Consider the following 27,707-nt stretch of genomic DNA (forward strand, 5'->3'; position numbering starts at 1 on the left):
GAGACAGAAAGACAGGGGGAGAAACAAAAAGAAGGGGGAGAGACAGAAAGAGATAGTGGAGACAGAAAGACAGGGGAGAGACAAAGAGAGGGGGGCAGAAAGACAGGAGGAGGGAGAAAAAGAGACAGGGGGAGAGAGAGAAAGAAAGGGGGAGAGAGAGAAAGACAGGGGGAGAGAGAAAGACAGGGGGAGAGAAAGACAGGGGAGAGAGAGAAAGACAGGGGGAGAGACAGAAAGACAGGGGGAGAGAGAAAGACAGGGGGAGAGAGAGAAAGATAGGGGAGAGAGAAAGACAGGGAGAGAGAAAGACAGGGGAGAGAGAGAAAGACAGGGGGAGAGACAGAAAGACAGGGGGAGAGAGAGAAAGACAGGGGGAGAGACAAGAGAGAAAGACAGGGGGAAACAGAAAGACGGGGAGAGAGAAAGACAGGGAGAAAGAGAAAGACAGGGGGAGAGAGAGAAAGACAGGGGGAGAGAGAAAGACAGGGGAGAGAGAGAAAGACAGGGGGGGAGAGAGAGAAAGACAGGGGGAGAGACAGAAAGACAGGGGGGAGAGAGAAAGACAGGGGAGAGAGAGAAAGATAGGGGGAGAGAGAAAGACAGGGGAGAGAGAAAGACAGGGGAGAGAGAGAAAGACAGGGGGAGAGACAGAAAGAGACAGTGGAGACAGAAAGACAGGGGGAGAGAGAGACAGGGGAGAAAGAGGGGGGCAGAAAGACAGGAGGAGGGAGAAAAAGACAGGGGGAGAGAGAGAAAGACAGGGAGAGAGAAAGACAGAAAGGGGAGAGAGAAAGACAGGGGGAGAGAGAGAAAGACAGGGGAGAGACAGAAAGACAGGGGGAGAGACAGAAAGACAGGGGAGAGACAGAAAGACAGGGGAGAGACAGAAAGACAGGGGGAGAGAGAAAGACAGGGGGAGAGACAGGGGAGAAAGACAGGGGGAGAGAGAAAGACAGGGGGAGAGAGAGAAAGACAGGGGAGAGACAGAAAGACAGGGGGAGAGAGAAAGACAGGGGAGAGAGAGAAAGACAGGGGAGAGAAAGACAGGGGAGAGAGAGAAAGACAGGGAGAGAGGAAAGAGGGGATAGACAGAAAGACAGGGGGAGAGACAGAAAGACAGGGGGAGAGACAGAAAGACAGGGGGGAGAGACAGAAAGACAGGGGGAGAGAGAAAGACAGGGGAGAGAGAGAAAGATAGGGGAGAGACAGAAAGACAGGGAGAGAGAAAGACAGGGGAGAGAGAGAAAGACAGGGGGAGAGACAGAAAGAGACAGGGAGACAGAAAGAGGGGGGCAGAAAGACAGGAGGGGGAGAGAAAAGACAGGGGGGAGAGAGAGAGAAAGACAAGGGAGAGAGAAAGACAGGGGAGAGAGAAAGACAGGGGAGAGAGAAAGACAGGGGAGAGGAAAGACAGGGGAGAGACAGAAAGACAGGGGGGAGACAGAAAGACACAGGAGAGACAGAAAGACAGGGGGAGAGACAGAAAGACAGGGGAGAGACAGAAAGACAGGGGAGAGACAGAAAGACATGGGAGAGACAGAAAGACAGGGGAGAGAGAGACAGACAGGGGGAGAGAGAGAAGACAGGGGGAGAGAGAGAAAGACAGGGGGAGAGAGAAAGACAGGGGAGAGACAGAAAGACAGGGGGAGAGACAGAAAGACAGGGGGAGACAGAAAGACAGGGGGAGAGAGAAAGAAAGACAGGGGAGAGAAAGACAGGGGAGAGAGAGAAAGGGGAGACAGAAAGACAGGGAGAGAGAAAGACAGGGGGAAAGAGAGAAAGACAGGGGAGAAAGACAGAAAGAGACAGGGAGAGAGAAGAAAGACAGGGGAGAGGGAAGACAGGGAGAGAGAGAAAGACAGGGGGAGAGAGAGAAAGACAGGGGAGAGACAGAAAGACAGGGGAGAGAGAAAGACAGGGGGAGAGAGAAAGACAGGGGAGAGAGAAAGACAGGGGGAGAGAGAAAGACAGGGAGAGGGGGAGAGAGAAAGACAGGGGAGAGAAAGACAGAAAGAAAGACAGGGGAGAGACAGAAAGACAGGGGAGAGACAGAAAGACAGAGACAGAAAGACAGGGGAGACAGAAAGACAGGGGAGAGACAGAAAGACAGGGGGAGAGACAGGAGGGGAGAGAGAAAGACAGGGAGAGAGAGAAAGACAGGGGGAGAGAGAAAGACAGGGGGAGAGAGAAAGAAGACAGGGGGAGAGAAAGACAGGGGGAGACAGAAAGACAGGGGAGAGACAGAAAGACAGGGGGGGAAAGAGAGAAGACAGAAAGACAGGAAAGAGAGAGAGAAAGACAGGGAGGAGAAAGACAGGGAGAGAGAAAGACAGGGGGGAGAGAGAAAGACAGGGGGAGAGAGAAAGACAGGGAGAGAGAGAAAGACAGGGGGGAGAGACAGAAAGACAGGGGAGAGACAGAAAGACAGGGGGAGAGACAGAAAGACAGGGGGAGACAGAAAGACAGGGGAGAGAGAGAGAGAAAGACAGGGGAGAGAGAGAAAGACAGGGGAGAGAGAGAAAGACAGGGGAGAGAGAGAAAGACAGGGGAGAGAGAAAGACAGGGGGAGAGAGAAAGACAGGGGGAGAAGAGAAAGACAGGGGAGAGAGAGAAAGACAGGGGGAGAGAAAGACAGGGGAGAGACAGAAAGACAGGGAGAGAGAGAAAGACAGGGGGAGAGAGAGAAAGACAGAGAGAGAAAGACAGGGGAGAGAGAAAGACAGGGGAGAGAGAAGACAGAGACAGAAAGACAGGGGGAGAGAGAAAGACAGGGGGAGAAAGAAGACAGGGGGAGACAGAAAGACAGGGGGAAAGACAGGGGAGAGAGAGAAAGACAGGGAGAGACAGAAAGACAGGGGAGAGAGAAAGACAGGGGGAGAGAGAGAAAGACAGGGGGAGAGAGAAAGACAGGGAGACAGAAAGAAGGGGGGCAGAAAGACAGGGGAGAGACAGAAAGACAGGGGAGAGAGAGAAAGACAGGGGAGAGAGAGAAAGGGGAGAGAGAAAGACAGGGGGAGAGAGAAAGACAGGGGAGAAAGACAGGGGAGAAGAAAGACAGGGGGAGAGACAGAAAGACAGGGGAGAGACAGAAAGACAGGGGAGAGACAGAAAGACAGGGGGAGAGACAGAAAGACAGGGGAGAGACAGAAAGACAGGGGAGAGACAGAAAGAGGAGAGACAGAAAGACAGGGGAGAGAGAAAGACAGGGGAGAAGAAAGACAGGGGGAGAGAGAAAGACAGGGGGAGAGAGAGAAAGACAGGGGGGAGAAAGACAGGGGGAGAGACAGAAAGACAGGGGGAGAGAGAAAGACAGGGGGAGAGAGAGAAAGATAGGGGGAGAGAGAAAGACAGGGAGAGAGAGAAAGACAGGGGGAGAGAGAAAGACAGGGGGAGAGAGAGAAAGACAGGGGGAGAGAGAAAGACAGGGGGAGAGAGAAAGACAGGGGGAGAGAGAAAGACAGGGGAGAGAGAGAAAGACAGGGGGGGGGAGAGAGAAAGACAGGGGGAGAGAGAAAGACAGAGAGAGAAAGACAGGGGAGAGAGAGAAAGACAGGGGGAGACAGAAAGACAGGGGGAGAGAGAGAAAGACAGGGGGAGAGACAGAAAGACAGGGGGAGAGACAGGGAAAGAAGGGAGAGACAGAAAGACAGGGGAGAGACAGAAAGACAGGGGAGAGAGAAAGACAGGGGAGAGAGAGAGAAAGACAGGGGAAGAGACAGAAAGACAGGGAGAGAGAAAGACAGGGGGAGAGAGAAAGACAGGGGAGAGACAGAGAGACAGACAGGGGAGACAGAAAGACAGGGGGAGAGACAGAAGAGAGGGGGGAGAGAGAGAAAGACAGGGGAGAGAGAAAGACAGGGGGAGAGAGAGAAAGACAGGGGGAGAGAAAGAAAGACAGGGAGAGAGAGAAAGACAGGGGGAGAAAGAGAAAGACAGGGGGAGAGACAGAAAGACAGGGAGAGACAGAAAGACAGGGGAGAGACAGAAAGACAGGGGAGAGACAGAAAGACAGGGGGGGAGAGACAGAAAGACAGGGGGAGAGAGAGACAGACAGGGGAGAGAGAGAAAGACAGGGGAGAGAGAGAAAGACAGGGGAGAGAGAAAGACAGGGGAGAGAGAAAGACAGGGGGGAGAGACAGAAAGACAGGGGAGAGAGAAAGACAGGGGAGAGAGAGAAAGATAGGGGGAGAGAGAAAGACAGGGGAGAGAGAAAGAAGGGGGAAAAGAGAAAGACAGGGGAGAGAGAGAAAGACAGAGAGAGAAAGACAGGGGGAGAGAAAGACAGGGGGAGAGAGAAAGACAGGGGAGAGAGAGAAAGACAGGGGGAGAGAGAGAAAGACAGGGGGGAGAGAGAAAGACAGGGGAGATAGAGAAAGACAGGGGAGAGAGAAAGAGACAGGGGGAGACAGAAAGACAGGGGGAGAGACAGAAAGACAGGGGGAGAGACAGAAAGACAGGGAGAGACAGAAAGACAGGGGGAGAGACAGAAAGACAGGGGGGGAGAGACAGAAAGACAGGGGAGAGACAGAAAGACAGGGGGAGAGACAGAAAGATAGGGGGAGAGACAGAAAGACAGGGGAGAGACAGAAAGACAGGGGAGAGACAGGGGAGAGACAGAAAGACAGGGTGAGAGACAGAAAGACAGGGGAGAGACAGAAAGACAGGGGGAGAGACAGAAAACAGGGGAGAGACAGAAAGACAGGGGAGAGAGAGAAAGACAGGGGGAGACAGAAAGACAGGGGGAGAGAGAAAGACAGGGGAGAAAGAGAAAGACAGGGGAGAGAGAGAAAGACAGGGGAGAGAGAAAGACAGGGGAGAGAGAAAGACAGGGGGAGAGAGAAAGACAGGGGGAGAGAGAAAGACAGGGGAGAGGGAAAGAGAGAGAAAGACAGGGGGAGAGACAGAAAGACAGGGGAGAGAGAAAGACAGGGGAGAGAGAAAGAAAGATAGACAGAGAGAGAAAGACAGGGAGAGAGAAAGACAGGGGGAAAAGAGAAAGACAGGGGAGAGAGAGAAAGACAGGGGGAGAGAGAAAGACAGGGAGAGAGAAAGAGACAGGGGGAGACAGAAAGACAGGGGGAGAGACAGAAAGACAGGGGGAGAGAGAAAGGGGGAGAGACAGAAAGACAGGGGGAGAGACAGAAAGACAGGGGAGAGACAGAAAGACAGAAAGGGGAGAGACAGAAAGACAGGGGAGAGACAGAAAGACAGGGGGAGAGAGAGAAAGACAGGGGAGAGACAGAAAGACAGGGGAGAGAAAGGGGAGAGACAGAAAGACAGAGGGGAGAGACAGAAAGACAGGGGAGAGACAGAAAACAGGGGAGAGACAGAAAGACAGGGGAAAGAGAGAGAGAAAGACAGGGGAGAGAGAGAAAGAAGAAACAGAAAGACAGGGGGAGGGGGGGAGAGAGAAAGACAGGGGAGAGAAAGACAGGGAGAAAGACAGGGGAGAGAGAAAGACAGGGGAGAGAGAAAGACAGGGAGAGAGAGAAAGACAGAAAGGGGAGAGAGAAAGACAGAAAGAAAGGGGAGAGACAGAAAGACAGGGGAGAGACAGAAAGACAGGGGGAGAGACAGAAAGACAGGGGAGAGACAGAAAGACAGGGGAGAGAGAGAAAGACAGGGGGAGAGAGAGAAAGACAGGGGGAAACAGAAAGACAAGGGGGAGAGAGAAAGACAGGGGAGAAAGAGAAAGACAGGGGAGAGAGAGAAAGACAGGGAGGAGAAAGACAGAGAGAGAGAAAGACAGGGGAGAGAGAAAGACAGGGGAAAGAGAGAGAAAGACAGGGGGAGAGAGAAAGACAGGGGGAGAGAGAGAAAGAAAGGGGGAGAGAGAGAAAGACAGGGGGAGAGACAGAAAGACAGGGAGAGAGAAAGACAGGGGAGAGACAGAAAGACAGGAAAGGGGAGAGAAAGACAGGGGAGAGAAGAAAGACAGGGAGAGAGAAAGACAGGGGAGAGAGAAAGACAGGGGAGAGAGAGAAAGACAGGGGGAGAGACAGAAAGACAGGGGAGAGACAGAAAGACAGGGAGAGACAGAAAGACAGGGGAGAGACAGAAAGACAGGGGGAGAGAGAGACAGAGAGAAAGGGGAGAGAGAGAAAGACAGGGGAGAGAGAGAAAGACAGGGGAGAGAGAAAGACAGGGAGAGAGAGAAAGACAGGGGAGAGAGAGAAAGACAGGGGAGAGAGAGAAAGACAGGGGGAGGGGAGAGAGAAAGACAGAAAGGGGAGAGAGAGAAAGACAGGGGAGAGAGAGAAAGACAGGGAAAGACAGGGGAGAGAGAAAGACAGGGGGAGAGACAGAAAGACAGGGGGAGAGAGAAAGACAGAGAGACAGAAAGACAGAAAGGGGAGAGAGAGAAAGACAGGGGAGAGAGAGAAAGACAGGGGGAGGAGAAAGACAGGGGGAGAAAGACAGGGGAGAGACAGAAAGACAGGGGAGAGAGAAAGACAGGGGAGAGAGAGAAAGACAGGGGAGAGAGAGAAAGACAGGGGAGAAAGAAAGAGAAAGACAGGGGGAGAGAGAAAGACAGAAAGGAGAGAGAGAAAGACAGGGGGAGAAAGAAAGACAGAGGGGAAAGAAAGACAGGGGAGAGAGAAAGACAGGGGAGAGAGAGAAAGACAGGAAAGAGAGAGAGAAAGACAGGGGGAGAGAGAAAGACAGGGGGAGAGAGAGAAAGACAGGGGAGAGAGAAAGGAGAGAAGAAAGACAGAAAGGAGAGAGAGAGAAAGACAGGGGGAGAGACAGAAAGACAGGGGGAGAGACAGAAAGACAGACAGGGAGAGAGAAAGACAGGGGAGAGAGAGAAAGACAGGGGGAGAGAGAAAGACAGGGGAGAAAGAGAAAGACAGGGGGAGAGAGAGAAAGACAGGGGGAGAGAGAAAGACAGGGGAGAGACAGAAAGACAGAGGGAGAGACAGAAAGACAGGGGAGAGACAGAAAGACAGGGGAGAGACAGAAAGACAGGGGGAGAGACAGAAAGACAGGGGGAGAGAGAGAAAGACAGGGGGAGAGACAGAAAGACAAGGGGAGAGACAGAAAGACAGGGGGAGAGACAGAAAGACAGGGGGAGACAGAAAGAAAGGGGGAGAGAGAAAGACATGGGAGAAAGAGAAAGACAGGGGGAGGGAGAAAGAGAAAGGGGGGAGACAGAAAGACAGGGGAGAGAGAGAAGGAGACAGAGAGAGAAAGAGAGAAAGGGAGAAAGACAGAGAGAAAGACAGGGGGAGACAGAAAGACAGGGGAGAGAGAAAGACAGGGGGAGAGAAGAAAGACAGGGGGAGAGAGAAAGACAGGGGAGAGAGAGAAAGACAGGGGAGAGAGAGGGGAGACAGGACAGGGGGAGAGAGAGAAAGACAGGGGAGAGAAAGACAGGGGAAAGACAGGGGAGAGACAGAAAGACAGGGAAAGACAGGGGAGAAGAGAAAGACAGGGGAGAGAGGAGGGGAGAGAGAAAGACAGGGGGAGAAAGAAAGACAGGGGGGAGAGAAAGACAGGGAAAGAGAGAGAGAAAGACAGAGAGAGAGAGAGAAAGACAGGGGAGAGAGAAAGACAGGGGGAGAGAGACAGGGGAGAAAGAGAGAAAGACAGGGAGAGAGAAAGACAGGGGAGAGACAGAAAGACAGGGAGGGGAGAGAAAGAGAAAGACAGGGGAGAGAGAGAAAGACAGGGGAGACAGAAAGACAGGGGGAGAGAGAGAAAGACAGGGGGAGAGAGAGAAAGACAGGGGAGAAAGAGAAAGACAGGGGGAGAGAGAGAGAAAGACAGAAAGGGGAGAGAGAAAGACAGGGGAGAAGAGAAAGACAGGACAGGGGAGAGAGAAAGACAGGGAGAGAAGAGAGAAAGACAGGGGAGAGAGAGAAAGACAGGGGGGGAGAGACAGAGAAAGACAGGGGAGAGACAGAAAGACAGGGGAGAGACAGAAAGACAGGGGGAGAGACAGAAAGACAGGGGGAGAGACAGAAAGACAGAGGGAGAGACAGAAAGAGACAGGGGGGGAGAGACAGAAAGACAGGGGGAGAGACAGAAAGACAGGGAGAGAGAAAGAGACAGGAGAGACAGAAAGACAGGGGAGAGACAGAAAGACAGGGAGAGAGAGAAAGAGACAGGGGAGAGACAGAAAGACAGGGGAGAGACAGAAAGACAGGAGAGAGAGAGAAAGACAGGGGAGAGACAGAAAGACAGGGGAGAGACAGAAAGACAGGGGAGAGAGAAAGAGACAGGAGAGACAGAAAGACAGGGGAGAGAGAAAGACAGGGGGAGAGAGAGAAAGACAGGGGAGAAGAGAAAGGAGGGGGGAGAGAGAAAGACAGGGGGAGAGAGAAAGACAGGGGGTGGAGAGACAGAAAGAGAGAAAGACAGTGGAGAGACAGAAAGACAGGGGGAGAGACAGAAAGACAGGGGAGAGACAGAAAGAGACAAAGGAGAGACAGAAAGACAGGGGAGAGACAGAAAGACAGGGGAGAGACAGAAAGACAGGAGAGAGACAGAAGAGACAGAAAGACAGGGGAGAGAAAGAAAGGACAAGGGAGAGACAGAAAGACAGGGGGAGAGACAGAAAGACAGGGAGAGAGAAAGAAAGACAGGAGAGACAGAAAGACAGGGGGAGAGACAGAAAGACATGGGGAGAGACAGAAAGACAGAGGGAGAGAGAGAAAGAGACAGGGGAGAGACAGAAAGACAGGGGAGAGACAGAAAGACAGGGGGAGAGAGAAAGACAAGAGAGAGAAAGGAGAGACAGAAAGACAGGGGGAGAGACAGGAAGACAGGGGAGAGAGAGAAAGAGACAGGGGAGAGACAGAAAGACAGGGGGAGAGACAGAAAGACAGGAGAGAGAGAAAGAGACAGGAGAGACAGAAAGACAGGGGGAGAGAAAGACAGGAGAGAGAGAAAGACAAAGAGAGAAAGACAGGGGGAGAGAGAAAGACAGGGAGAGACAGAAAGACAGGGGGAGAGAGAAAGACAGTGGAGAGACAGAAAGACAGGGGAGAGACAGAAAGACAGGGGGAGAGAGAGAGAAAGACAGGGGGAGAGAGAGACAGAAAGACAGGGGAGAGAGAGAAAGACAGGAGAAAGACAGGGGAGAGAGAAAGACAGGGGGAGAGACAGAAAGACAGGGGAGAGAGAGAAAGACAGGGGAGAGAGAAAGACAGGGAGAGAGAGAAAGACAGGGGAGAGAGAGACAGAAAGACAGGGGAGAGAGAGAAAGACAGGGAGAGACAGAAAGACAGGGGAGAGACAGAAAGACAGGGGAGAGACAGAAAGAGACAAGGAGAGACAGAAAGACAGGGGAGGAGAGACAGAAAGACAGGGAGAGAGAAAGAGACAGGAGAGACAGAAAGACAGGGGAGAGACAGAAAGAGACAAGGGAGAGACAGAAAGACAGGGGAGAGACAGAAAGACAGGAGAGAGAAAGAGACAGGAGAGACAGAAAGACAGGGGAGAGACAGAAAGGGGGAGAGACAGAAAGACATGGGGAGAGACAGAAAGACAGAGGAGAGACAGAAAGAAAGACAGGGGAGAGACAGAAAGACAGGGGGAGAGACAGAAAGACAGGGGAGAGAGAAAGAGACAGGAGAGACAGAAAGACAGGGGGGAGAGACAGGAAGACAGGGGAGAGAGAGAAAGACAGGGAGAGACAGAGAAAGACAGGGGGAGAGACAGAAAGACAGGAGAGAGAGACAGAGAAAGAGACAGGAGAGACAGAAAGACAGGGGGAGAGAAAGACAGGGGAGAGAGAGAAAGACAGAGGGAGAGAGAAAGACAGGGGAGAGAGAAAGACAGGGGTGGAGAGACAGAAAGACAGGGGGAGAGAGACAGAAAGACAGGGGGAGAGACAGAAAGACAGGGGAGAGACAGAAAGACAGGGGAGAGAGAGAAAGACAGGGGGAGAGACAGAAAGACAGGGGAGAGAGAGAAAGACAGGGGAGAGAGAGAAAGACAGGGGGAGAGACAGAAAGACAGGGAGAGAGAGAAAGACAGGGAGAGAGAGAAAGACAGGGAGAGAGAGAAAGACAGGGGGAGAGAGAAAGACAGTGGAGAGACAGAAAGACAGGGGAGAGACAGAAAGACAGGGGGAGACAGAAAGACAGGGGGAGAGAGAAAGACATGGGAGAAAGAGAAAGACAGGGGGAGAGAGAGAAAGACAGGGGAGAGAGAAAGACAGGGGAGAGAGAGAAAGACAGGGGGAGAGAGAAAGACAGGAGAGAAAGAAAGACAGGGGGAGAAAGAGAAAGACAGGGGGAGAGAGAGAAAGACAGGGGAGAGAGAAAGACAGGGGAGAGAGAGAAAGACAGGGGAGAGACAGAAAGACAGGGGGAGAGACAGAAAGACAGGGGGAGAGACAGAAAGACACAGGGGAGAGACAGAAAGACAGAGGGAGAGACAGAAAAGAGACAGGAGAGACAGAAAGACAGGGGGAGAGACAGAAAGACAGGGGAGAGAGAAAGAGACAGGAGAGACAGAAAGACAGGGGGAGAGACAGAAAGACAGGGAGAGAGAGAAAGAGACAGGGGAGAGACAGAAAGACAGGGGAGAGACAGAAAGACAGGGGAGAGAGAAAGAGACAGGAGAGACAGAAAGACAGGGGGAGAGACAGAAAGACAGGGGAGAGAGAGAAAGAGACAGGGGAGAGACAGAAAGACAGGGGGAGAGACAGAAAGACAGGGGAGAGAGAAAGAGACAGGAGAGACAGAAAGACAGGGGAGAGACAGAAAGACAGGGGAGAGAGAGAAAGAGACAGGAGAGACAGAAAGACAGGGGGAGAGACAGAAAGACAGGGAAAGACAGAAAGGTTCCAGTCAGATAAGGTGAATTCCACAGCTACATTCATAACCAGACAATGATGCAGAAACAGCAGACACCAAACTATCTTAAACATTCACTCACCGTCCTGCCTGCCTGCTCCCTTTCCTTTTGATCATTTCTTTGAGTGATGTGAAGAAAATGGCTTTGGCATATTACTCTCAGTTTATATTCACAAAGTACATTCAATTCCCGGAAGAGCTCTCCTGTTCTATATTTCATGAGTCGACATCAGTCTCAGGCCTTAAACAGAGATAGGAAATGTGCCGAATCATATTAATTTGTGTTGGAGAAGGAACTAATAAACAAGGTTCTGGCCCAAATAAATGTGTCTTTGATAAAGCGCTGGTATATTACAGTGGATGTGGCGACCCAAGCAGAACCTTATTGTCATCCTTTAATCCATGCAAGGGGAGGATTCACAGGAAAACTGAAGGCAAATGACCAGTGTCACCAACACACACACACACAAACAGTGGGTGTTGGAATGAAATTGATTTGGAATGGTCATTGATTTCATACACATTAATTAGTGCACACACATAGTGGGCAGGGAAACCCTCCCAGTCGTCAGAGGCCTGGGTTGGCTGGTGGAGACCCCAACATAACCCTGCAATGTGACATGATTTATTGTGAGTGATCAAAGTGTAAACTAAGACCTACAGTATATCACAGATTTACTTCATCTCCCCGGCTGCACTCTCATATTATAGCTTGCATAAAATATACATTACGGATTGGTGGGAAGAGAAGGTATATTGGAAACTGTCAACCAAGGATTTACTAAATCCTCCAATGGAAGAAGGCTGATTCTGTTGGAGACAGGTGTGTGTCCTTATTTTGTAAAATTATATAAAAATTATATAATTTGTAGTATTTTTGATTAACAAAACCCACGGACTCTGATGATTATGTGTGTGAGGGAGATTGTGTGTGTGTGTGTGTGTGTGTGTGTGTGTGTGTGTGTGTGTGTGTGTGTCTGTGTGTCTGTGTGTGTGAGAGAGAATGAGGGTGTGTGAGAGACTGAGGGTGTCTTTGAGGTCGTCCGTCCAGTGTGTCTCTGAGCTGCTCTCTATAGGGCCTAATGAACAATGAAGCCCTGTCAGGAGGCCACAAATCACCGCCCAGGCTCCAACTCCCATAATGCAATTTTACTGGGCAAAATGACACCGCTGATTCAAGGTGACTCTGCTTATCCTGTTTGGCTCATTGGCCTGCTTCTGACCAATGATCCTTTTATATGTATTGGTAATGTTTCAGTACCCCTGTTGCCTGTGTTATTTATCATTGTCTATAGTAGCAGGGTCCTGTGTTATTTATCATTGTCTCTAGTAGCAGAGTCCTGTGTTATTTATCATTGTCTATAGTAGCAGGGTCCTGTGTTATTTATCATTGTCTATAGTAGCAGGGTCCTGTGTTATTTATCATTGTCTATAGTAGCAGGGTCCTGTGTTATTTATCATTGTCTGTAGTAGCAGAGTCCTGTGTTATTTATCATTGTCTCTAGTAGCAGGGTCCTGTGTTATTTATCATTGTCTATAGTAGCAGGGTCCTGTGTTATTTATCATTGTCTCTAGTAGCAGGGTCCTGTGTTATTTATCATTGTCTATAGTAGCAGGGTCCTGTGTTATTTATCATTGTCTATAGTAGCAGGGTCCTGTGTTATTTATCATTGTCTATAGTAGCAGGGTCCTGTGTTATTTATCATTGTCTATAGTAGCAGGGTCCTGTGTTATTTATCATTGTCTCTAGTAGCAGGGTCCTGTGTTATTTATCATTGTCTCTAGTAGCAGGGTCCTGTGTTATTTATCATTGTCTGTAGTAGCAGAGTCCTGTGTTATTTATCATTGTCTGTAGTAGCAGAGTCCTGTGTTATTTATCATTGTCTCTAGTAGCAGAGTCCTGTGTTATTTATCATTGTCTATAGTAGCAGGGTCCTGTGTTATTTATCATTTATCAGAGTCCTGTGTTATTTATCATTGTCTATAGTAGCAGAGTCCTGTGTTATTTATCATTGTCTATAGTAGCAGAGTCCTGTGTTATTTATCATTGTCTATAGTAGCAGGGTCCTGTGTTATTTATCATTGTCTATAGTAGCAGAGTCCTGTGTTATTTATCATTGTCTATAGTAGCAGAGTCCTGTGTTATTTATCATTGTCTCTAGTAGCAGGGTCCTGTGTTATTTATCATTGTTTATCAGGGTCCTGTGTTATTTATCATTGTCTATAGTAGCAGGGTCCTGTGTTATTTATCATTGTCTATAGTAGCAGGGTCCTGTGTTATTTATCATTGTCTATAGTAGCAGAGTCCTGTGTTATTTATCATTGTCTCTAGTAGCAGGGTCCTGTGTTATTTATCATTGTCTATAGTAGCAGGGTCCTGTGTTATTTATCATTGTCTATAGTAGCAGGGTCCTGTGTTATTTATCATTGTCTATAGTAGCAGGGTCCTGTGTTATTTATCATTGTCTATAGTAGCAGGGTCCTGTTATTTATCATTGTCTTATTTATCATTGTCTATAGTAGCAGGGTCCTGTGTTATTTATCATTGTCTCTAGTAGCAGGGTCCTGTGTTATTTATCATTGTCTATAGTAGCAGGGTCCTGTGTTATTTATCATTGTCTCTAGTAGCAGAGTATCATAGTGTCTGTGTTATTTATCATTGTCTATAGTAGCAGGGTCCTGTGTTATTTATCATTGTATATGTGGAGATATGTATATTGGATCATTGTCTATAGTACCAGGTGTCCTGTGTTATTTATCATTGTCCTTCCAGACTCATATCAAAAATCTCAATCTAAAATCAGGTCTACAGTTATTTATATTGTCAACAAAGCCTCCTTCATTCATCAAACTTACCCTAGTAAAACTGACTATCCTACCTATCCTCGACTTGATGTCATCTACAAATTGCTTCCAACACTCTACTCAGCAAACTGGATTATTTATCACAGTGCCATCCGTTTTGTCACTAAAGCACCTTATACCACCCACCACTAGCGAGGGTCCTTGTATGCTCTATCGGCTGGCCCTCACTATTTATCATTGTCGCCAGACCCACTGGCTCCAGGTCATCTACAAGTCCATGCTAGGTAAAGCTCCGCCTTATCTCAGTTCACTGGTCACGATGGCAACACCCATAGTAGCACGCGCTCCAGCAGGTGTATTTCTCACTGATCATCCCTAAAGCCAACACCTCATTTGGCCGTCCTTCGTTCCAGTACTCTGCTGCCTGTAGACTGGAACATTGTCAAAAGTCGCTGAAGTTGGAGACTTTTATCTCCTCACCAACTTCAAACATCTGCTATCTGAGCAGCTAACAGGGTCGCTGCAGCTGTACATAGTCTATCAGTAAATAGCCCACCCATTTTTACCTACCTCATCCCCATACTGTTTTTATTTATTTACTTTTCTTTTTACACCAATATCTCTACCTGTACATGACCATCTGATCATTTATCACTCCAGTGTTAATCTGCTAAATTGTAATCATTCTCCTACCTCCTCATGCCTTTTGCACACAATGTATATAGACTTTTTTTCTACTGTGTTATTGACTTGTTAATTGTTTACTCCATGTGTAACTCTGTGTTGTCTGTTCACACTGCTATGCTTTATCTTGGCCAGGTCGCAGTTGCAAATGAGAACTTGTTCTCAACTAGCCTACCTGGTTAAATAAAGGTGAAATAAAAAATTAAAAAATAATTAATTGTCTCTAGTAGCAGAGTCCTGTGTTATTTATCATTGTCTATAGTAGCAGGGTCATGTGTTATATATCATTGCCTCTAGTAGCAGGGTCCTGTGTTATTTATCATTGTCTATAGTAGCAGGGTCCTGTGTTATTTATCATTGTCTCTAGTAGCAGAGTCCTGTGTTATTTATCATTGTCTATAGTAGCAGAGTCCTGTGTTATTTATCATTGTCTATAGTAGCAGGGTCCTGTGTTATTTATCATTGTCTATAGTAGCAGGGTCCTGTGTTATTTATCATTGTCTCTAGTAGCAGGGTCCTGTGTTATTTATCATTGTCTATAGTAGCAGGGTCCTGTGTTATTTATCATTGTCTATAGTAGCAGGGTCCTGTGTTATTTATCATTGTCTCTAGTAGCAGAGTCCTGTGTTATTTATCATTGTCTATAGTAGCAGGGTCCTGTGTTATTTATCATTGTCTATAGTAGCAGGGTCCTGTGTTATTTATCATTGTCTCTAGTAGCAGGGTCCTGTGTTATTTATCATTGTCTATAGTAGCAGGGTCCTGTGTTATTTATCATTGTCTCTAGTAGCAGAGTCCTGTGTTATTTATCATTGTCTATAGTAGCAGAGTCCTGTGTTATTTATCATTGTCTATAGTAGCAGGGTCCTGTGTTATTTATCATTGTCTATAGTAGCAGGGTCCTGTGTTATTTATCATTGTCTATAGTAGCAGAGTCCTGTGTTATTTATCATTGTCTATAGTAGCAGGGTCCTGTGTTATTTATCATTGTCTATAGTAGCAGAGTCCTGTGTTATTTATCATTGTCTATAGTAGCAGGGTCCTGTGTTATTTATCATTGTCTCTAGTAGCAGAGTCCTGTGTTATTTATCATTGTCTATAGTAGCAGAGTCCTGTGTTATTTATCATTGTCTATAGTAGCAGCGTCCTGTGTTATTTATCATTGTCTATAGTAGCAGGGTCCTGTGTTATTTATCATTGTCTCTAGTAGCAGAGTCCTGTGTTATTTATCATTGTCTCTAGTAGCAGAGTCCTGTGTTATTTATCATTGTCTCTAGTAGCAGGGTCCTGTGTTATTTATCATTGTCTCTAGTAGCAGGGTCCTGTGTTATTTATCATTGTCTATAGTAGCAGGGTCCTGTGTTATTTATCATTGTCTATAGTAGCAGGGTCCTGTGTTATTTATCATTGTCTATAGTAGCAGGGTCCTGTGTTATTTATCATTGTCTCTAGTAGCAGGGTCCTGTGTTATTTATCATTGTCTCTAGTAGCAGGGTCCTGTGTTATTTATCATTGTCTATAGTAGCAGGGTCCTGTGTTATTTATCATTGTCTATAGTAGCAGGGTCCTGTGTTATTTATCATTGTCTATAGTAGCAGGGTCCTGTGTTATTTATCATTGTCTATAGTAGCAGGGTCCTGTGTTATTTATCATTGTCTATAGTAGCAGGGTCCTGTGTTATTTATCATTGTCTATAGTAGCAGAGTCCTGTGTTATTTATCATTGTCTATAGTAGCAGGGTCCTGTGTTATTTATCATTGTCTCTAGTAGCAGAGTCCTGTGTTATTTATCATTGTCTATAGTAGCAGAGTCCTGTGTTATTTATCATTGTCTATAGTAGCAGGGTCCTGTGTTATTTATCATTGTCTCTAGTAGCAGAGTCCTGTGTTATTTATCATTGTCTATAGTAGCAGAGTCCTGTGTTATTTATCATTGTCTCTAGTAGCAGAGTCCTGTGTTATTTATCATTGTCTATAGTAGCAGGGTCCTGTGTTATTTATCATTGTCTATAGTAGCAGGGTCCTGTGTTATTTATCATTGTCTCTAGTAGCAGGGTCCTGTGTTATTTATCATTGTCTATAGTAGCAGGGTCCTGTGTTATTTATCATTGTCTCTAGTAGCAGAGTCCTGTGTTATTTATCATTGTCTATAGTAGCAGGGTCCTGTGTTATTTATCATTGTCTCTAGTAGCAGAGTCCTGTGTTATTTATCATTGTCTCTAGTAGCAGAGTCCTGTGTTATTTATCATTGTCTCTAGTAGCAGGGTCCTGTGTTATTTATCATTGTCTATAGTAGCAGAGTCCTGTGTTATTTATCATTGTCTATAGTAGCAGAGTCCTGTGTTATTTATCATTGTCTATAGTAGCAGAGTCCTGTGTTATTTATCATTGTCTATAGTAGCAGGGTCCTGTGTTAATGCTTTGTTAGGCCTATATCGAATCTTCCATTCCTCTCAAAAATTTTAGAAAAGGCTGTTGCGCAGCAACTTACTGCCTTCCTGAAGACAAACAATGTATACGAAATGCTTCAGTCTGGTTTTAGACCCCATCATAGCACTGAGACGGCACTTGTGAAGGTGGTAAATGACATTTTAATGGCATCGGACCGAGGCTCTGCATCTGTCCTCGTGCTCCTAGACCTTAGTGCTGCTTTTGATACCATCGATCACCACATTCTTTTGGAGAGATTGGAAACCCAAATTGGTCTACACGGACAAGTTCTGGCCTGGTTTAGATCTTATCTGTCGGAAAGATATCAGTTTGTCTCTGTGAATGGTTTGTCCTCTGACAAATCAACTGTAAATTTCGGTGTTCCTCAAGGTTCCGTTTTGGGACCACTATTGTTTTCACTATATATTTTACCTCTTGGGGATGTTATTCGAAAACATAATGTTAACTTTCACTGCTATGCGGATGACACACAGCTGTACATTTCAATGAAACATGGTGAAGCCCCAAAATTGCCCTTGCTAGAAGCATGTGTTTCAGACATAAGGAAGTGGATGGCTGCAAACTTTCTACTTTTAAACTCGGACAAAACAGAGATGCTTGTTCTAGGTCCCAAGAAACAAAGAGATCTTCTGTTGAATCTGACAATTAATCTTAATGGTTGTACAGTCGTCTCAAATAAAACTGTGAAGGACCTCGGCGTTACTCTGGACCCTGATCTCTCTTTTGAAGAACATATCAAGACCATTTCAAGGACAGCTTTTTTCCATCTACGTAACAGTAACATTGCAAAAATCAGAAACTTTCTGTCCAAAAATGGTGCAGAAAATTAATCCATGCTTTTGTCACTTCTAGGTTAGACTACTGCAATGCTCTATATTCCGGCTACCCGGATAAAGCACTAAATAAACTTCAGTTAGTACTAAATACGGCTGCTCGAATTCTGACTAGAACCAAAAAATTTGATCATATTACTCCAGTGCTAGCCTATCTACACTGGCTTCCTGTCAAAGCAAGGGCTGATTTCAAGGTTTTACTGCTAACCTACAAAGCATTACATGGGCTTGCTCCTACCTATCTCTCTGATTTGGTCCTGCCGTACATACCTACACGTACGCTACGGTCACAAGACGCAGGCCTCCTAATTGTCCCTAGAATTTCTAAGCAAACAGCTGGAGGCAGGGCTTTCTTCTATAGAGCTCCATTTTTATGGAACGGTCTGCCTACCCATGTCAGAGACACAAACTCGGTCTCAACCTTTAAGTCCTTACTGAAGACTTATCTCTTCAGTGGGTCATATGATTGAGTGTAGTCTGGCCCAGGAGTGGGAAGGTGAACGGAAAGGCTCTGGAGCAACAAACCGCCCTTGCTGTCTCTGCCTGGCCGGTTCCCCTCTTCCCACTGGGATTCTCTGCCTCTAACCCTATTACAGGGGCTGAGTCACTGGCTTACTGGGGCTCTCTCTTGCCGTCCCTGGAAGGGGTGCGTCACCTGAGTGGGTTGATTCACTGATGTGGTCATCCTGTCTGGGATGGCGCCCCCCCTTGGGTTGTGCCATGGCGGAGTTCTTTGTGGGCTATACTCAGCCTTGTCTCAGGATGGTAAGTTGGTGGTTGAAGATATCCCTCTAGTGGTGTGGGGGCTGTGCTTTGGCAAAGTGGGTGGGGTTATATCCTTCCTGTTTGGCTCTGTCTGGGGGTGTCCTCAGATGGGGCCACAGTGTCTCCTGACCCCTCCTGTCTCAGCCTCCAGTATTTATGCTGCAGTAGTTAATGTGTCGGGGGGCTAGGGTCAGTTTGTTATATCTGGAGTACCTCTCCTGTCCTATTCGGTGTCCTGTGTGAATCTAAGTGTGCGTTCTCTAATTCTCTCTTTCTCTCTCTCTCTCGGAGGACCTGAGCCCTAGGACCATGCCCCAGGACTACCTGACATGATGACTCCTTGCTGTCCCCAGTCCACCTGGCCGTGCTGCTGCTCCAGTTTCAACTGTTCTGCCTTATTATTATACGACCATGCTGGTCATTTATGAACATTTGAACATCTTGGCCATGTTCTGTTATAATCTCCACCCGGCACAGCCAGAACAGGACTGGCCACCCCACATAGCCTGGTTCCTCTCTAGGTTTCTTCCTAGGTTTTGGCCTTTCTAGGGAGTTTTTCCTAGCCACCGTGCTTCTACACCTGCATTGCTTGCTGTTTGGGGTTTTAGGCTGGGTTTCTGTACAGCACTTTGAGATATCAGCTGATGTACGAAGGGCTATATAAATAAATTTGATTTGATTTGATTTGTTTTGGACTGTTCTTTTTTTACAGAGAACCTTATTTGGATGAACTTCGCTGAGCTGTATTACAGAGGACACTCGGGTTAGGTGTTGTTAAATAACCATCTTCTGGGATTTAATATGAAAACCTGTCTGTCTCAACCCGTCTGTTATACTGTACTACTCTCCTATTGGATCCCATTCTGCAGTTTATATTTTAGAACTCTGCTTCTGTTATGTGAACTCAGAGTCAGGCCCTGCCAGTGGCTTGTCAAGACTCTTGACAGACTCTCAAGACATTGATGCTTCCTTGTGTTTCATGCAGGTCATGAGTTGGGTGATCACACACCTCTAAATACAAAGTACGTACGTATGCACGCACGTACGCACACACACACACACACACACACACACACACACACACACACACACACACACACACACACACACACACACACACACACACACATGCTCTCTCACTCATGCTCTCTCACAGTGGGTTGTGGGTGTGTGTGTGTCCAGTGTCTGTCTGTCAGAGAGTCTGTAGAGCATAGCCCAAGCCGCCCTGTCAGTGGTGATGAGGATCAGTGAAGACCTGTGTGCATACCAAGGCCCTCACACTCCACCTCACCTGACCACCACTGACGAGACTGAGAAAGCACAGGCCGCCAGATCAACAGGGGCAGTCACACTGCTATTTACCATACCACTCCCAGAGATTGGCCCAGTGGGGTTCCTCTGTCACGGGAAAGATGTATATATTTAGATATTTCTTAATTTGATTATTTTACTTTTAGATTTGTGTCTATTGTTGTGAATTGTTAGATACCACTGTACTGTTGGAGCTAGGGACACAAGCATGTCGCTGCTCCCGCAATAACATCTGATAAATATGTGTATGTGACCAATAACATCTGATAAATGTGTATGTGACCAATAACATCTGATAAATATGTGTATGTGACCAATAACATCTGATAAATATGTGTATGTGACCAATAACATCTGATAAATATGTGTATGTGACCAATAACAACTGTTAAATATGTTTATGTGACCAATAACATCTGATAAATATGTGTATGTGACCAATAACAACTGTTAAATATGTTTATGTGACCAATAACATCTGATAAATATGTGTATGTGACCAATAACATCTGATAAATATGTGTATGTGACCAATAACAACTGTTAAATATGTGTATGTGACCAATAACATCTGATAAATATGTGTATGTGACCAATAACCACTGTTAAATATGTGTATGTGACCAATAACATCTGATAAATATGTGTATGTGACCAATAACAACTGTTAAATATGTGTATGTGACCTATAACAACTGATAAATATGTGTATGTGACCAATAAGATTTGATTTGAGTGGACTGGCATACAGAGGGTTAACACAAGACATGCAGCTACCATTAGTGTGAACTGTCTGAGGATGGCTTGAAATAGGCCCTGGTCTAGCGATAGCCTCTGTCTGGGTGATGGATGGTGCCTCTGCTTTCCTTCAGCCTCTTTAGACTGGGGAAAAAACTCTAGGTCAACTATTACGTGGCTGCAACTTTCCAACTAATCCGCAGACAAATGACCAGATTCAAGACATGATTTTAGGGCATTTTGCCGGGCTACTGACACTAATAAAAAGTTATCACAAACTGAGAAAGGTATTTATGGTGTTAGCAGGTTAGCATTTTTTGCTATGAATCTTGTTCTGGAGGTAGGTCTGCAGAGTGGTAACTAGTTGGCACAGCCACAAAGTCATACAATTTAAAACCTAACCTTAACCACATTGCTAACACTAATGCCTAACCCTCAAACTAAGAAAAAAAAAGCACATCTGTATTTACATTTTTTTTTTTAATATAGCCAATTATAACTTTGTATCTGGCATATCTAAGGGGAAATTACTCAGTTTTGCCTCCAAGACAAGACTCATGACAATAAACGTCAACCTGCATTTTGTTAAAGATGACACTATAATAGAGATTTAAATGAGAGTTTGAGAAGAAGGAAACAGAGAAAACTTTTTAATGTAAGAATGCTGTTAATTGACTACAGCTCAGCCTTCAACACCATAGTACCCTCCAATCTCATCATTAAGCTTGAGACCCTGGCCGCCTCCAGGTGGTGAAGGTAGGAAACAACATCTCCACTCCGCTGATCCTCCACACTGGTACCCCACAAGGGTGTGTTCTCAGCCCCCTCCTGTACTCCATGTTCACCCATGACTGCATTGCCATGCACGCCTCCAACTCAATCATCAAGTTTGCAGACGACACAAAAGTGGTAGGCTTGATTACCAACAATAACGAGACAGCCTACAGGGAAGAGGTGAGGGGCCCTAAGGCCTAAGGGTTCTAAGAAATGATGGGCTATTCCATGCGAGAAATTGCCAAGAAACTGAAGATCTCGTACAACGCTGTGTACTACTCCCTTCACGGAACAGCGCAAACTGGCCCTAACCAGAATAGTCCGGGCACTGGCTGGGCCACTCAAGGACATTCAGAGACTGGTCCCGAAGCCACTCCTCTGATGTCTTGGCTGTGTGCTTAGGGTTGTTGTCCTGTTGGAAGGTGAACCTTTTCCCCAGTTTGAGGTCCTGAGTGCTCTGGAACAGGTTTTCATCAAGGATCTCTCTGTACTTTTCTTCGTTAATCTTTGCTTCGATCCTGTCCCTGCCGCTGAAAAACATCCCCACAGCATGATGCTGCCACCACCATCCTTCACAGTAGAGATAGTGGCAGGTTTCCTCCAGATGTGATGCTTGGTATTTAGGCCAAAGAGTTCAATCTTAGTTTCATTAGACCAGAGAATCTTGTTTCTCATAGTCTGAGTTTTTAGGTGCCTTTTGGCAAACTCCAAGTGGGCTGTCATATGGCCACTCTACCATAAAAGCCTGATTGGTGGAGTGCTGCAGAGATGGTTGTCCTTCTGGAAGGTCCTCCCCATCCTCCACAGAGGAACTCTAGAGCTCTGTCAGAGTGACAATTGGGTTCTTGGTCACCTGCCTGACTAAGGCCCTTTTCCCCAAATTGCTCCCCCGGACAGCTGTAGGAAGAGTCTTGGAAGTCTTCCAAACTTCTGCCATTTAAGAAAGATGGAGGCCACTGTGTTCTTGGGGACTTTCAATGCTGCAGAAATGTTTTGGTACCCTTCCCCAGATATGTGCCTCGACACAAACCTGTCTGGGAGCTCTACAGACAATTCCTTCAACCTCATGGCTTGGTATATATAGACAGGTGTGTCCCTTTCCAAATCATGTCCAATCAATTGAGTCTCATAGCAAAGGGTCTGAATAGTTATGTAAACAAGGTTGTTGTTGTTTTTCGCTTTATCATTATGGGGTATTGTGTGTAGATTGATGAGGAAAATAACGAATTTAATCAATTTTAGAATAAGGCTGTAACGTAACAAAATGTGGAAAAAGTCAAAGAGTCTGAATACTTTCCAAATGCACTGTACTAATTAGGTGGTTAGAATGAAAAACAAAGCTATTTTGTAGCAAGAGGAGTTTACTGGTTTCCTGACCAACACCTACTGAGGGCAGTAAACACTTCATATGTTTTCATAAGATCATAATAGATCATCAATACTGCCTGCTTTGTGCAGTCTGAATGACAGACTGGACCAAACATACTCACTCACACAAAGCAGTAATGAAAAACGATCTGCCAGTGTCCTTGCCCTCCCTGTATGCACTCCACTTGCATTTGGACTATTTTTAATGATGTGGTTCAATGTGAATGCAAGTGCAAACATCCTATGATGGAAATACTAGCAACTTATGCTCCTTATTAGACTAATCCACACTGTTTTTTATTCAATATCCTGTCACATACTTTCACATTCAACCAATGTTGGGGATGCAATCTATATTTGAAAGTATTCAGTCTTAGTCATGTTTGACTTGTGAGTGTCCTCCCCTTTGAAAGACAAGCGTGGGTAGACGGTTTGTTCCATCAGCATCAGACAGGGCAGGTCCAATCTCTAAATGGACCGACCCGCACGTAATCCCATCAAAATGGAGACCGCATGACCTCATCTGAAAGAAAGAGCCTGGGCCTGGGAGGTATTCATTTAGGAGATCCTGATGACATTACATGGAGAGAGAGAGAGAGAGATGGTGGAATACAGAAAAAAGAGAGGAATGTATAAAGAAGGATGGGAAAAGAGAGTGGAATGGAGACAGGAGGAGTGGAGAGAGATGAAGGGGAGAGGAGGAAGGAGAGATGAGATGGGTAACTGGAAAGAGGAGAGGGGTAGACAGAAAAGAAAGAGAGAGGGTTGAAGGAGAATAGAGAAAGTGAGAGAGGAATGGAGGAGAGCTAAGGCCCACTAGCCATGTAGGTACACAGATTACCCCTGAAAGAAACCTGCTTCAATAGTGCTCTGTAGTGGAGTCAACCTTCACAAGGACATTTTGATAATGGCGAACGGTTTAAAGTAAACTTTTATGGTTACTTCGTACTGCTGTTGCCGGTTGGCAATCCCTTTTTAACCTATAATAACTGGAATTATTAATTTTAATGTTGACTTCAATCAATCCCCTGCTTAGTGTAGATAAGACATAGGAATTCCCCCCATGCCAATAACAATAGAACAGTTCCCTCACCACTGCAGTGGCCCTGGATCTGAGCCCCTCCCTGTTCAACTGGGTCCTAGACTTCCTCACGGGTCGCCCCCAGGTGGTGAGGCGGGGCAACAACACCATTTCTATGCTGATCCTCAACACAGGGGTCACCCAGGCAGTGTGTGCTCAGCCCCCTCCTGTACTCTCTGTCCCTTATGACTTGGTGGATACACAACAGTGGTAGGCCTGATCAACAACAATGCTGAGACGGCCTACGGGGTGGAGGTTAGTGCCCTGGCGGAGTGGTGCCGGGGAAATAACCTCTCCCTCAACATCAACAAAACGAAGGAGCTGATCATGGACTACAGGAGACAGCAGAGAGAGCACGCCCCCATTCACATCGACAGGGCCGCAGTGGAGAGGATCACTGAGGACCTGAAATGGTCCCACCACACCCACACCGTAGTGAAGAAGAGCCACAGCACCTCTTCAACAACAGGAGGCTGAAGAAATTCAGCGTGACTCCTAAGATGCTCCTGAACTTCTACAGATAAACCATCGAGAGCATTCTGTCGGGCTGCATCACCATCTGGTACGGCAACTGCACCGCCCACAACCACATGGCTCTCCATAGCTTGCCAGTTACTCTGCCTGGCACCTTAGACACTGTCACTTGCTGGCTACCACCCAGTACTCTGCCCTGCAGCTTAAAGACTGCTGCCCCATGTATATAGAAACATTGAACACTGGTCACTTTAACAATTTTGGGATTATGTATGTATTGTTATTGTATTGATAAATATTACTGCACTGTTAGTACTAGAAACACAAGTAGTTCGCTGCACCTGCTATAACATCTGCAAACCTGTTTATGTGACCAATAAACTTTGATTTAATATGAATGGAACTAATAGTGTTTGTGATATCACGTGACAGTGCTGGTCAAAATTAATGGCACTTGGATATGCACTGAACTCCCCACACTACAGTGTGTCCTACATTAAAACTAAAGGCTGAAATACATTGCATTCACTGAACAGCACATCCAGCTGATTTCACAGATGCAGAGTATAATGGCCAATGATATATCAGGTAACTGCTACTGATCTCTGGGATTTGTATTAGAATATCACCTAGTTCCCGTTTACGAAAACTATGTCACATAGTACTTAGCAGAGTTACATTTGAGTCAGGAAGGGAGGGATGATCCAAACAGGTTATGTGCCTTGGCTCCCAGAGAACACACACTGGTTCCTGTTTGGCCCATATGGTCACCCAGCCATGCCAGCCCCTTACCACCGAGCTAGGAAACACAGAGAGCCCTAGCAGAGAAGCTGGAGAGCACACCACTTACCACCGAGCTAGGAAACACAGAGAGCCCTAACAGAGAAGCTGGAGAGCACACCACTTACCACCGAGCTAGGAAACACAGAGAGCCCTAACAGAGAAGCTGGAGAGCACACCACTTACCACCGAGCTAGGAAACACAGAGTGCCCTAACAGAGAAGCTGGAGAGCACACCACTTACCACCGAGCTAGGAAACACAGAGAGCCCTAACAGAGAAGCTGGAGAGCCCACCACTTACCACCGAGCTAGGAAACACAGAGAGCCCTAACAGAGAAGCTGGAGAGCACACCGCTTGCTGCTGGATGCAGCTTTTACACTATAGTCTGTGGCTTTGTTTCACCAGGTTGACAGCCATTTGAAAAGAGGAAAACCCAAAACACAACATGAGAGAAAATTGTGAAAATGGAGGCATGCATGTGTGAAGAGATGTGAGACTTTGTGCAGGAAAAACCTTGCTCTGATAAAGAACAGTACTATGGGTATCCTGAGTAAGAGAAGTATTCTAGTAATATGAAAAACAAGGATTCAATTCTGTGGTTCAAATGTTCATTGAAGATGGGCAAGCGAGTTTAGAGGACGTGGCTGAATAACATTATTTTACAATGCCAAGTAATTACCGGGTTGACTCATTCCAGATATATGCAAATTATTTATCTGTTAATGTTTCATTTGCTTCGTGCTTAGACCGGGGGACTTACAAGGCTGACGCACTGGGTCTATTTGGAGCCTCCACTTTTACTGAATTGTCATTGGGCCAGTGTCAATGAACTACCTCTCAAGGATGTAGCTTTGAGTCAGGTGGGGTTGCTATAGTGGTTGGTTCCTAATCTTTTTTAGTTACTGTACCACCAACTAAATTGTGCTCTACCCGGAGTACCCCTGAAGTACCCCCTCATGTGCATTTCACCAGTAGGCCTATGGTCTCATGAGTCTTCTCAAGAACCCCTTGTAGATAGGCCAAGTACCCCTAGGGGTCCTAGTACCCCTGGAAGGGTGTACAGTATGTACCCCTATAGTGTATGGTCCACCTGGGAGAAAATGGTTTGGGTTTAGATTTCACCCACCTTGCACACACTGGTTGAATGAATGTTGTTTCCACATCATTTCAATGCAATTAAGTTTAACCAATGTGAAATATACTTTGAATTGAGTCTGTGCCCAGTGGGGTGTGTCAAGCATATAAGATACAGGATTGATTGGTGATCTGATGTGAAAAAGAAAGCCGTTTCCTCTTCCATTAGCTTTTTCCTTCATCTGAAAGCCATGGCCTACACATGACTTCCTTTTGCTGTCAACACCATTAAAAGTCAAGTGAGGCTAAAGAAAAATAGTCTCATATTTCCCATCAACTGTCCAGCTAGACAAAACCTCACATGAAAATATGTCAAGCCGTTTTGAAGACAACTTAAATGTTACCAAGCAAGCTTATAATTCTCCTACTACAGAGCACTTTGATACAAATGTCCGCTTCACTGGACGTTCTTTTAGGTAGCCTATCAATCGTTGAATCAGTACCCAGCTCGCTACTGTACCCGCAGCCTTGCGCTCTTTTTGGCGGTATGCAGAGTGCTTTAAGCGCCCGGGGTGACTGGCCGCCTGATACTCATTCAACGCAGACGAGAGCTTGTTTCAGACTTGCAGAGATTTTAGACATTAGCAACTATTGACTTCAATTTTATTTGAATAAAGAACAAATATCATGGAGATCATGACTTTACTTGGTGGGTATGTCTAAAGGGATAGCCTTGATGTAACAGGACTAAAACCAAACTGTATTCTTTGATGTTAGCCTACATTATAGCCTAGTATCCCAAATACTCCAAGTAGTGTATCTGGATGGTTTGAAGCACATGTTTTACACGGACTATAAAGAAAAGTCAAGCATAGACACTCCATTCCAACAAAAACACCAAGCACATAATATTTGTCAGTATGGTTTCAAAGGCAATTCCACTGAAAAATCTGGTAAACTTCAGACGTAAGCTATGAATGAGACTGAGCAGTAAATAGCATTTTATTCTGAATAAAGTGGGTATTCCTGCCAACATCCCCCTCACAGTTGCACTGCAGTCAGTCATACAAGAATTAGGCCTACGTAACCGAACTTTGCATATGACAATATCAAACAGTGTATTTTGCTATTTTACTTTACACTTAGCCTATAATGAACATTATGCTGTATTCCGCGAAAGGCTATATGAAGCAATGTAAACGAATCACTGTAGGATAGCCTACTTGAATAAGAACAACCTCTGCTTTCCCACAACGTTCCCTCGAGAAATCAAAGCGCTTACCTTTGTTTGAGAGAGGAAAAGTGGATGGCCCTGATTGTTAGCCATTGCACCAGGCGAGTTGCTTGTGTCTTACGAATCTGAATTTGCTGCTATCACACTGTAGAACTGAGGTAGTTCATGTCTTCCGGTGTGTTTTTTCGATGCAGTTCTCTCTCTGCAGTAGGCTACTTCAGGAAAAAGGAGATAGACAGAGAGAGAGAGGGGGGACAGAAGGGGCAGGGGATAGCTAGGAGAGAAAGTAAAATCCAAAATTGTATTTCATTGAGTGATGCAGGCAATTCCATCTAATGGAACAATCTCGTTAGAGGGAGAATGACGTGAAACACTGCGACGTGCAGTACTGTAGGATGCGATGAGAGGTTTTGATTTCCAGACCGAGGCTTTTTAACGAACATATTTTCTACAGATTTAAGAGCTCATGTTATTCTTCAAATACATTGTTAAAGTTTCATATTGAGCAATGGAAATTGATCGTTTT

The 27,707-nt window shown here is 46.1% G+C and overlaps 1 protein-coding gene across 2 annotated transcripts in view; it reads right to left on the bottom strand.

Annotated features, from left to right (window-relative positions):
• Nucleotides 1-27,423, bottom strand: part of LOC112262780 (synaptic vesicle glycoprotein 2C) — an 89,174-nt gene extending 61,751 nt beyond the window's left edge. For both annotated transcript variants that reach the window (XM_042331479.1, XM_024438536.2), the window contains exon 1: nt 27,230-27,423. The gene's annotated coding sequence lies outside the window, so the exon portion shown is untranslated. The remainder of the gene's footprint in view (nt 1-27,229) is intronic.
• Between the last annotated feature and the right edge of the window lie 284 nt (nt 27,424-27,707).

This window comes from Oncorhynchus tshawytscha, linkage group LG12 (genome assembly GCF_018296145.1).
Source record: "Oncorhynchus tshawytscha isolate Ot180627B linkage group LG12, Otsh_v2.0, whole genome shotgun sequence".
NCBI lineage: Eukaryota > Metazoa > Chordata > Actinopteri > Salmoniformes > Salmonidae > Oncorhynchus > Oncorhynchus tshawytscha.